The following is a 7,336-nucleotide window of genomic DNA, read 5'->3' as shown; positions in this document are numbered from 1 at the left end:
TTTAACGACATACTCTTGCTATATTTCCTATTCATTGCTCATCTGTTATTGCCTCTAAGATATTATGAAAGTACATTCTGTTTAAGGGACAAGAGCATCTCATATATAATGTAAAAATGTGTATCCATCTTCTTTTGAAAGCCATTTTACATTTTCAGATTTATTTTAATCTTAATTTTTGTAAAATATCCATTATGCAAATTTGCCATGTCAAAGACATATACATATCCAATCCAATAAAGACAATGTATTTTACATTGAATTCAATGTGACAGTATTTGAAATGATTTATTTACTAGAATTGTAATACATTTTGTGTGTGCTTATGGGCTGGTTTTCCAGGGATAGGGAATAAATTTACCAGCAAGCCTTGTCCAAAAAAACCTTTTGGAATCTTTGTCCCTGGAGGGCGCTATATCTCTAAGTAAACCAATGACCAACCAATGACATCTGGTGAGCAATGCAGCACTTGCTAACCCCTATGGTCATTTATCTAAACATTCATGTTCATGAATGTGAATGGAAAATAAAAGTGAAAAAAACAAAAACAAGTCTCTTGGAAACTTGCTCTATTCAGCTGCCACAGTTCAGGCATCTGTGTGTGGAAAACTAATTTAGAAATGATTTGATAAATAAAGCTCAAATTGGCTGTAATTTACAAAATAGGCAGAGTTGTTACACGCATGCACGCAGACACGCAGACACACACACACACACACACACACACACACACACACACACACACACACACACACACACACACACACACACACACACACACACACACACACACACACACACAATATTCAATTTGTACTGTATAACGTTATTCCATTTCCTACCCAGGTCTATTCAGCTGCTCATGGATATCAAACTGGCCTTTTGGTCAAGATGAGAAATCCAAATATTTTGTGTTGAAATATTTAACTAAATTAAAATAAAACACCAAGGGCCAGTTTCACAGACATGGCCTAGATTAAGCCAGGAGTAGGCCTTAATGTGGACTAGTTAAACTGGGACGTTTAGGTCACTTTCATGCATATGGCTTAAGTTTGGCTTAGTTAGTCTGAGACCAAGGTTGCGTTCCGAATCGTATACTTTCTACTATATAGTTTGTAGAAAAAAGATTTAGGATGTCCCGATTCTTGTGGCCAGATTTAGGATGGTTAGAAGTACCCGGATGTCCTACTTTATCCGGCCAAGATTGTTAGTGTTGAAAACTGCATCCTATTTGGGCGATTCTTACCCACAATACAATGCGCACGTGAAGTGACGTCACATCGACGAAGCCTCCATATGAAAACAAACGGGGATGCGACGGATATAAAAGCAAGGTTGCGTTCCGAATCGCATACTTTCTACTATATAGTTTGTAGAAAAAAGATTTAGGATGTCCTGATTCTTGTGGCCAGATTTAGGATGGTTAGAAGTACCCAGATGTCCTACTTCATGCGGTCAAGATTGTTAGTGTTGAAAAGTGCATCCTATTTGGGCGATTCTGACCCACAGTCCAGTGCGCACGTGAAGTGACGTCACATCGACGAAGCCTCCATATGAAAACAAACGGGGATGCGATCGGATGCGACGGATATAAAAGCAAGAGGCAAGATCAAGGCGCAATGTTATGATGAAATAAGAGAGTAAAGTATGTCCCAATAGTATGCCTACTGCATCCTAACTGGATTATTTTTATCGTCAGATGTAGTATGTAGAATAGAAAAAAGAAAGAGTATGCGATTCGGAACGCAACCCAAGAGGCAAGATCAAGGCGCAATGTTATGATGAAATAAGAGAGTAAAGTATGTCCCAACAGTATGCCTACTGCATCCTAATTAGATTATTTTTTATCGTCGGATGTAGTATGTAGAATAGAAAAAAGAAAGAGTATGCGATTCGGAACGCAACCTATGTTCATGCAAAAAATACAGAGCAAGCCGCTCACAAACTGACAGCTGCAATGGACAGTGTTTCAGAATATCTAGAGCGCTCCCAACTGGTTCTTAACCTAACTAAAACAGTCTGCATGTTTTTCTCAAAGAAGGCCTGTGACAAAAATACAGATTCCATGGTATCAATACAGGGCCAAAAACTTACAGTGGTCCAGGAATTCAAGTATTTAGGTGTTGTTATCGATTCACAATTAAATTTTAAACAACAAGTAAAAAAAACAGTAAACAGAATGAAATTTAATTTATCCAACTTCAGATACATTAGAGAAAATATGCCATTTGATTCAGCAAAACTATATTTTAATTCAATGATTATACCTCATATGACATACTGCATGACAAGCTGGGCATTGGCATGCAAGACCACGTTAACATCTGTGGAAACAGTATACAAACAAGCCATTAAGATTTTAGATAAAAAACCGAAAACCTATCACCACTGCAATATCTTAAAGAAGCTCGATTTACTGAGTTGGCAAAACATGATCAAGTATGCAGACTGCACCCTGGTTTTTAAAATTCTCAACAGACTCGCCCCAGCACCATTGCAAATGTTTATACAAAAAAATGAAAGTAGATCCACCAGGGCAACTTCTCGAGGTGACTGTATTGTTCCTTTTAGAAAAAGTGCCTTTGGACAGGCTGTATTTTCATACCGTGCAACTCATACCTGGAACACACTACCCGCTGCTCTACGTGAGCTTCCCACTCTTGGCTCTTTTAAAAAATGTCTTAAAGTATGGCTGCTGGAATCTCAAAACTGTTCACACAATCTATCATAGATTTTAATTTTATTTTATTTTAATTTTATTTTTTAACATTATTTGAATACTTGTTTTTACTCACTTGTTCTGTCGGTTGCATTTTTTTATTTATTTTTTTTATTTTATTTTTTTTATGTCTGTTGTCTGATTGTCTGTTTTTATTTATGAGTACACGCATATGTTTGTTTCATGTGATTGGTGTCGACCAATCAAGGGACAAAGGATGCAAATTAGCACTTGCTACAATCCTGTATATTTACATGTAAATGTCTATTAATATGCAATGTCCCTTTAAATAAACTTAAACTAAACTAAGTCCTGGGGCCAATCCGAATAGTCCAATCTCCTAACCTATAAGCCTCCTTTCCTATACCTTAACCCCTAAACGTCATCGGGGTTAAGGAAAGATGAGAGGTGCTTCCTATCGAACATAGGAAAAGACAGCACTCTTTCAAATGAATTCGACTCCACTTTTCCTAACCGACGTCATTGCGCGACGGCGAGTAGTGCTGACGTGAGTCACTAGCGTGAAACTACACTAGCCTATTCTCCGAAAATTGACTAAAACAAGCGCTCGTTTGATCCATGCATTCTTATTAAGTTGCTGCAATCTATGCAAAGCTGATAGAGCCATGTCTGCAGAGAAGGCTTGCCATTCTGATGTGATTCTCAGAATAAGATGACTTCTCAAATGCATAACTGAATCCTTAAAATCCATTGGTAGACATATTTTGCAAGTTTCTGAGAATTGGGAACTTCACCTTGAAACAATATCAGAAATGCTTCCTTTCATGGCAGTATCAGGGCATAATCTCTACACAAAATCAGCTCACATCTACAGTATGTGCAGACTATAAGGGGTAGAAAGTGTGAAAGCTTTCAAGGGCCCAGCCACTTGGGCCACATTTATGTCAATATCTATTCAAAGTTGGGTGTTTACACAGAGCCGCGGCTCCGCTTAAGGCCATTTAAAAAGCAGTAGAAAAGCTACTTGTGTCTGGGTGTGGTTGTGAAAAGTATTTGGACCCCATGAAAAAACAGATTGGGTACCTTTTGTAGTTCTTCTACATTCTTATAAACAGGACAGGCTAGTTATTCTGTCATTGTCCTGAGTCTACAAACAGGTTTAAATGATCTCTTCCCATGAAGTACATTTTTGTGAAAAATAATTTCCCTTTGGGGACAATAACTTCTAAAGGCTTTGACATAAGTCTTCAGGTTGACACGGCCAGCCAGGTCTGACCAGTTTTTCAGAAACCTGGCCAATCAACCAACCAGCCGGGTCCTACCACAATGAAGCTGACGAGCAGCATCATCCTGTTTTAATCATTGTAACCACCAAGGTCCTGCTTTCTGTATTGTTTCTAAAAATAAAAAATGAAAATAGACCTTAAAAAATTCTTAATGCAAAGAAAGATACAAGGCACAAAGAAGTTGGAAATAACTGAAGGAACAGATTTGTGTTCAAAGATTAAGAACTTTTTTGTAATGATTTCAGTAATGTTTTCAGTAATTTTGCAGTGATGAGAGCAGAATGAACTAAGCCTAAATGTTGCAACCAAATATAGGCCAACTTTATAGTTTTGAAGGGTAGGTTGGTTTGGTTATTCATGTAGAGAACCGCCTTTTTTTCTTTTTTGTGTGAATTTGTTGTTGATGTTAATTCTTAAGCGTTATTTATTTCAACAATACCACCAAAATATTTCAAATGATTTATTGTCATGTGCAGAAATACAAAAGAGTGCAATATTTGGCGCAGTCAATTAGTGTAAATGTATCTTATACCAGAAACTAGTAGCATAGAAAACGTGCAAATTGTGAAAAAACTTTTAGATTGCTTTAGTGGATACTAAAGAAGAACAATGTCTCTGTGTGAACTGATTATTTTGTAGAGATCTGCTGATCTGTTAAACAATTGTGTGAGTGGGTATTCAAAATAAATTGGTATGCTGGGCTAAGTCAGAAATGTACGTGCTACTATTGTAAAATAATAAGCCCTTGCTCCCCCAACTGTCCCTGCAAGTCCCTGGTTGATAAGATAGTTATTCTCTCTACAAATACATGTATGTGTTTATTGAGGGATTAGCGCACTAACACGCATTGATACGAGTAAAGCATGGGTAAGGGGGAGGGAGGGTTGGGGGGGCATTGACTGGAGGTCTTCAGGGGCCCAGCCCAGATACCAATCCTCAAGTATGAAGAACTCTTTGAATTAACTTGAAAAACGTCATGAGATCCAACGCTTACAGGAAATGAGAAAGAAAAAAACATGTCCACGTGCGTTGCTAGTGCCGATATCTAAAGCATCACAAACAGCTTTCATAGCCTCGCCACATTGCAAACTATTCAATATCTATTCAAAGTTGGGTGTTTACACAGAGCTGCGGCTCTGCTTAGGGCCATTTAAAAAGCAGTAGAAAAGCAGAAATGTTGACTTCCGGTAGCGCTATGGAGGGATAGGACGCACTTTTAGGTTGCTCTGCACTCTTCCGAACAAATAATACCAAAAACTGAACAGAATTCGCTTATAACTACTACAGTAATATACCCGAGAGACCGAAAAATTAACGATACAATCGTTAACGGGAAAGAGTTCACTATGCCAAACAAAAAGAAATCAAAGAAAGACGGAGATGAAGGCCGCGCAGAAGCCCCGAGCTCCCCTGAGCCGGAGAGCCCCGCAGACGAGGAACAAACGGACCAAACGCCGGTTCTGCAAGCTATTAAAACCCTCCGCCGAGAACTCTCCACAATGAAGCAGGATATATGTGCTAAAATAGACTCTCGCATTGAAGACGTAACCACGACCCTGAGAGGGGAAATATTACGACTGGAGTCGGATTTCAACGGTAAGCTAGGAGCCATTCAAGCTACCTCCCTCTCTAACAGCAAGACGATACAAGAGCTAGAGCTAGCGGCTACTACTAGCTCCGACGCTACAGACAGCTTAAACGCAGAAGTGGAACGCCTTTCTAGCTTGGTGTCAAAACTGTCGGAAAAGTGTCTGGACTTAGAGGGACGCTCAAAACGTCAAAATTTGAGAATAGCCGGGGTAAAAGAGGGAGCGGAACATGGACAAAGTGTGCGTGATTTCACTGCGCAGCTACTCAAAGATACTCTCGCTCTGGACGAAAAGCCCACACTTGACCGAGCACACAGGGCGCTTAGGACCCGACCGGACGACCACGGACCACCACGCCACCTGATCCTGCGGGTACACCACTGCCATGTACTGGAGGAAATACTGCGTAAAGTGGCGAAGGATAGGAACCTATCATACCAGGGACAGCAGATAAGGATCTTCCAGGATTACCCCGCCGAGGTCGTCAAACAGAGAGCTCTTTTCTCCAAGACGAGGGCGATCCTAAGAGATGTACAAGGAGTTCGTTTTGGGCTCCTATACCCGGCCAAGCTCCGTGTCACATACGATGGCACTGACACCGTCTTCACCGACCCAAATGAAGCACACCGATATGCTCAGAGAATAGTCTCAGCCGACAGGGGATAGGGGATAAGTATCATAATGCCTGGCTCACTGACTGTGTTTGATCATTTGACTCAATGCCTCATATTGCACAAACACGTTTGACTGAAATACAGCCTAACTGTCATGAGGCCTATGCCTGTTAAATTCACATAGCCTACATTTAACCACAAGGGCCTTGTTGTGACTGGTGCTGAGGGGTTTCTGTCTCATGCCAGGCTTATTTTTATTTTTATTTATCTTTCTGATCCTGTGTTGTTGGAATCTTAAGAGGATAAGTTTTGAATGATTACTGCTCCTAAATGGAAAAAGTCCTTGGAGCCATAACAAGTGTGGCAAGCTGAACCTGTACATTGCTCATTGTGTGTTCTGTTCAGTTCATGAGTATGTTTAAGCTGCAGGGTTACCTAATTGATATTAGAAGTTAATTGTACGTTGTGAGACTAGTAAGGGTCTTTTGGGGTTTGCTGTTCAGAGCAATACATGGGGTGGGTTCTGGGAGGGATGGGTTGGTGTTAACTGGGGGTTTAGCTGTTTTTTGTGTGTTTTCTTCTCCTCTGTATATTTTGCTACTCTTTTTCTTATCGGAGCAACTCTTTTTATTCTCACTACAACTGAGCTAGATGAACGGCAATCTTAATTTAATTAGTTGGAATGTCAAGGGGCTAAATCACCAAGTGAAAAGGGGTAAGGTCTTAACCCACCTAAAACGGCTCAGGGCTGGAATAGTTTTCCTTCAAGAAACCCATTTACATGACTCTGACCATGGGCGACTAAGTAAATGCTGGCGTGGACAATTTTTTCATTCTAATTTCAGGGCTAAGGCCAGGGGCACAGCTATCCTTATTGATAGTAATATTCCTTTTGAGTCCTCAAACATTATATCAGATAAAAATGGACGTTTTATTATTGTTTCAGGCAAACTTTACAATAAATCAGTCATCTTGGCCAACGTCTACGCGCCTAACGTTGATGATGTAGAATTCTTTAAGAGATTTTTTTCTCAACTCCCTGATCTCAATTCCCATTCTCTTATTCTTGGTGGGGATTTTAATTGTTATCTAGATCCAGTCTTAGACCGCTCTTCCCCCAAACCTGCCACTCTTAGCAGATCTGCAGGTTATATCAAATCATTTCTT

Source organism: Ammodytes marinus (genome assembly GCF_949987685.1).
Source record: "Ammodytes marinus genome assembly, chromosome: 23".
NCBI lineage: Eukaryota > Metazoa > Chordata > Actinopteri > Uranoscopiformes > Ammodytidae > Ammodytes > Ammodytes marinus.
Note: the sequence above shows the minus strand (reverse complement) of the source record.